The following is a 5,378-nucleotide window of genomic DNA, read 5'->3' on the forward strand; positions in this document are numbered from 1 at the left end:
TTTCTTTCTTTCTTTCTTTCTTTCTTTCTTTCTTTCTTTCTTTCTTTCTTTCTTTCTTTCTTTCTTTCTTTCTTTCTTTCTCTCTCTCTCTCTCTCTCTCTCTCTCTCTCTCTCTCTCTCTCTCTCTCGTTGGTTTCTGGAAATTCTCCATGAAACAGTTTTTGGTCACATTGGATTAGAAGCCCATATGTTATAAATAATCCTATGGCTTGAAGCAAGCTGAAATTTATCAAAAGTTGTGAAGTAGCGGTAGACCCAGCAGGAAGACTGTGCTCCCTTTCGTGTGCCATTCCATATGCTACCAATTACTCCACACTTCTGCAAAAACTAGCAACCAGAGATGGGGCAATGAAAACTCGAGGAAATTTTATCTAATACCACCAAGATGCGCTTTGTTTGCATTTCTTCTAATGAAGGAAGACTCTTGGGCTGTCTAGCAGCTCATTAGTCCGTCACACAGCATCTCTATAGAAAACCCAGGACTTTCTGGACAAGTCCTTATACATGATGGTCACTCGGAGAGTGTGACAGATGAAATTGGCCTTGAGTTTGCTTCATATACAAGTAGAGAAGAACTGGAGGAGACAGCACAACTCTCCCGGTGAAGCCACCAACCTCCCCAAAGTCTCAAGTCCATCTGAAGAACGGATCTGAAATAATTGCTAACTCTACTAAGTTCACCAGTGCACAAAGTCCCTTCCTCTGGAAGCAACTGTATTTAGTGGGAAGAATGTTGGTCTTAGAGATGGAGAAACCGAATTTAATTTATGGCAACGGGCAAGTCAAAATCTCTCTGGCACTCAGTTGCCTTATCTGTGGAATGAGGGCACTGGACCAAATGTCCTCTAAGTTCCTTTGTGGTTCTATATCTGGCAACCTTTGAACTTTACCTCAATGGACCCAATTTCCTCTTTCAAAGGATAGGGATAATTGAATTAACGAATAAACACATTTACTCTGTGCCCAGCACTATGCAAGTACTAAGAATAATAGTAAGCTATTAGGATAATGGCTATCGATAATAATAAGTTCCTCAAGGAGCTTCACTTCTAATATGGAGAGATGCCATATGCTAGAGAAGGGCCAGGGAAGGGAGTTTTGGTTTAAGAAGTTCTATTCACTATCCTGTAACTATGGATAATGGAGTGATGCAAAGTAAAAATTTCTTATCTTTTTTTTTTTTAAACCCTTACCTTCCATCTTTAAAATCAATACTGTGTATTGGTTCTAAGACAGAAAAGTGGGAAGGGTAGGCAATGAGGGTTAAGTGACTTGCCCAGGGTCACACAGCTGGGAAGTGTCTGAGGCCAGATTTGAACCCAGGACCTCCCATCTCTAGGCCTGGCTGTCCATCCACTGAGCCACCCAGCTGCCCCCCAAAGTAAACATTTCTAACAGTTATATTGCCATCTAGAAGCTGTCGATCTCCAAAAAGCAAAAATTCCTTATTAAGCACATGTTGTGTGCCAGATGCCGCCCAATAACAAGAATGTCTTCCTGACCGTGTGCATGACTGTAATGGCTGATTTACTAGAGTTATTTGGTTAAACAATTCAGTAGACATTTATGGAGGCTCTTCAATGAGGCTCTGGGCTGGGGGCTGGGGAAACAAGAGCACAGAAAGAATGGAAGCATCCTTCAATCTCCAGGATCTTACATTCTAATGAAAGAATCCAACATGGGCACACACAAGTACACAAAGCTTCCGCTGGGGAATACAAGATCATTTTAGGAGGGAAAGAGCACTAACCCAGCGGGGTAAAAGGCGTCCTGCGGGCGGCCACCTGAGCTGCGTTTGGAAGGAAGTTTGGGGTTCTGTGCCTCAGAGGATGACGAGACATGAGATGGAATGTTAATGATGGCAGCTGCCAGGCCAGTCTGACTGAAACGACCAGCTGAAAGAAGTCAGGAGAGGCAGTTAGGAGCCGCATCGTGGAGGGGAATTCATCTCATTCCATATCATCCATTGGCTATACGACCGCCCTTCAGGGCTCTAGAATATCCTGAACAACAAGGTTGTGGAAAGGGGCCAATCTCCCAGCAACGCCTGAGCTGACTAACAGAAAGACACTGGCCCAGACATCCAGGAAAAATGGCCACAAGAGTCTGCCCCAACAGCTGCTGCTTAGGGGGTTGCCCCGGGGTCCGCGGATGTGGGTGGGCTGAATACATTCGTGCAGAGGCACAATGAAGGACAGTTTCAAAAGAAGTGATACGGCTGAATTCATTCTTCAGGAGGATCACAGCTGCGGGCAGCCTCCACTAGGGAGAGAGAAGCAGACAACAACCTTCATGGCGAGGCCATCAGGCAGAATCCCAGCAGTGCCAAGCCTCACAAAAGGGAGCCGGATTCACAGAATTGAGGACACATTCGTGGCTGTGGCTGTGGGGCAATCTGTTCAGTCCCACACAAAGAGAGCTGGCGATCCCCATATAGAGGATCTGTCATTTTGCCTGGCCAGGCAACTCCCATTGTGGAGTTCTCTCTTTACCGAGAGAGATTGCAGCCCATAAACGAATATAATTTTATTTTTAAACCCTTAACTTCTGTGCATTGGCTCCTAGGTGGAAGAGTGGTAAGGGTGGTCAATGGGGGTCAAGTGACTTGCCCAGGGTCACACAGCTGGGAAGTGGCTGAGGCCAGATTTGAACCTAGGACCTCCCGTTTCTAGGCCTGACTCTCCATCCACTGAGCTACCCAGCTGCCCCCTAATATAATCTTTAGGGAATTGTTTCAGGCACATAAATGCTTGCTCATGGTTCATGGTTAGCCAGAGGTTGGATCTGAATATGAATCTTACCTGGAGCACAGTACTGTAGTACACGATGGCGATTCCATGCTAAAAGAAAACACACAGAGGAACACACGCACACACACACACACACACACACACACACACACACTCCTACTTTCTAGGGAAGGTTATAGCTCAGTCACTCTTGTGGGCTCTGAGCACCCAGAAGATGTGTGGACTTTTCTTTAGAAGAATAGATAAACAATGATCCAAAGGAGCTCATTGCATCGTTCTGACACTCCCCATGGAGCTTTTGACCAACGGATTAATGGAAATTGTCCATTTTCCTGTCCGTTGTCCTTGGAGTGTAATGGGACTTGCCCCGGCACTGACTTCAGCACTCTGAATCCAAGCACAGGGGCAGCTCCGGGCAGCTCGAATGCTAGGTGTGGAGGCAGGAAGATCTCATTTCAGACATTTAGCAGCCACACAGGTAACCCTGAGCTAGTCAGTTAGCTTCTCTCATTCTCGATGTCCTCATTTTTAAAATGGGGGGATTGTACTTGATGGCCTGGAAAGTGTCTCTTCGGTCTGAATCTATGATTATCTAACCATGAAAGTCCTTTTCAATTCTGAAATACTCTGTGTGTGTCAATGGAACGTCTAAATCTGTTTCTAATTTGAAGGGACTTTGCCCAGATAACTATAAAAATGATTTCTAAAAGGCCCACAAACTATATGTACCTTCTTAAAAAAAACCACACACACACAAACCCTTCCCTTCCATCTTAGAAGCAATATTAAGTATTGTCCCAAGGCAGAAGAGAGGTGAGGGCTAGGCAATGGGGATTAAGTGACTTGCCCAGGGTCACCCAGCTACAAAGTGTCTGAGGTCAGATTTGAACCCAAGACTTTCCATCTCTAGACTTGGATTTCTATCTACTGAGCCACCTAGCTGCCTCCTACATGCACCTTTAAAAGAATCAGCCTCCCAAAGAGGAAACTGAATCATAGCCATGAATTCACAGAAAATTTCACGATAATATTAATATAACAGTTCAAATGGTTACTGAATTGACTAGAAGGAATAGGGACAATTTCATTTGTTTAAGTTTCATAGCAATAACTAGTGCCTTTGAATCACGTGTCTGGACACTATTATTTAGGTTAAGTGTTAAGGGCAAGATGGAACCAGTTGGGGAAGGAGAAACAAGTCCCCCAAGCCCCATAGCTGTGGCCCCCTTCTTCTAAGCCTGCCCCGACCCCTTTCTTATGTGGAGTCTCTGGGAGATTGGCTGCCCCTTCTGATACAATTGGCCCAAATGGAACCATTTTCTGGGACGTGTCTCCCCTCTCTCTAATTGTTTGGAGTCTCAGGGGTAAAAATTCTGACCTACAGCTCTAGGGAAGGTTTCCTGACTCAGGGAGGGGGGCATGAATCTCCACTCTTTGTCCTCCTTCTGCTCCCACAGAAGGAGCATTTCTGTAAACACAGTACAGTTCCAGAAGGAGGGGAGCCCAGAGGAAGCGGTTCTGAATTGTCTGCAGGTGGCCTTCCAGACTGACCTGCAGATCCAGCAGGTTTCGATATTGAAATTACCCCAAATCCACTGGGTCAGAAAACCAGATGTGACCAGAGCCCGCACACTTCTCAGCTGAATTCCAGCGGTGGTGACTCCTTATGGTCAGGGTGGCGTTGATGTAGGCCTTGGGGGGGGGAGGGTTTGGCTCCTGAAATTTCACTCCTGGCCTAATTCAGTGCATTGTGGGGTTGCAATCCATAAGTTTAATTTAATTTTAATTTTAATCTCTCCCCCAAGACTGAAAGTCAGTAACTCCCTCAACACCTTTATAGATTTACAGCTGAGGGAAAGTCCAGAATAACTGAACACGTAACTCTGTGTCTGTGTGAGTGTGAGTGTGTGAGTGTGTGTGTGTGTGTGTTTGAGTGTGTGTGTGAGTGTGAGTGTGTGTGTGTGTGTGTGTGTGTGTGTGTGTGTGTGTGTGCATTTAAACATGTGTCCCAGGGAGAAGACCAAACCAAAGGCCACAAAGAGTATGAGTGGTCTATGAACATGGAAACTCAATGAACTGAGGAAGCAAACTCTCAAGAGGCTGGGAGAATAGGAAGACGGCTTCAAAGCGCAGCAGAAGGCACCCTAACCATGACCATGACTTGAATGTGTATAAATTCAGGTTATATGTCCTTTGACACTGAATGCAATGGAATGAATGAGGGCAGGGGCTATTTGCTTTTTGCCTTGGACTTTCTAGCACCTCGGACACTGTCCGGCACATAAAAGATGATAAATAGGTAGATGATGGTTAGATTACATTTATTCAGTGTTTATTAAAAAAAAAACAACAAACAACCAACAACAAACCCCTTCCCTTCTGGTCTTAGAATTGGTACTAAGAATTGGTTCCAAGACAGAAGAAACGTAAGGGATAGGCAATGGGGGATAAGTGACTTGTCCAGAGTCATACAGCTAGGAAGTGTTTGAGAACAGATTTGAACCCAGGACCTCTTGCTTCCAGGTCTGGCACTCTATCCACTGTCCCTCAGATACTTTGCTTATAAAATCAAAGACAGTCTCCTTGTCCCCAAATCTAATAAGAAAAGAATACATAAAAGGGGTTCTA

Source organism: Gracilinanus agilis, chromosome 3 (assembly GCF_016433145.1).
Source record: "Gracilinanus agilis isolate LMUSP501 chromosome 3, AgileGrace, whole genome shotgun sequence".
In the NCBI taxonomy this organism is placed as follows: Eukaryota; Metazoa; Chordata; class Mammalia; order Didelphimorphia; family Didelphidae; genus Gracilinanus; species Gracilinanus agilis.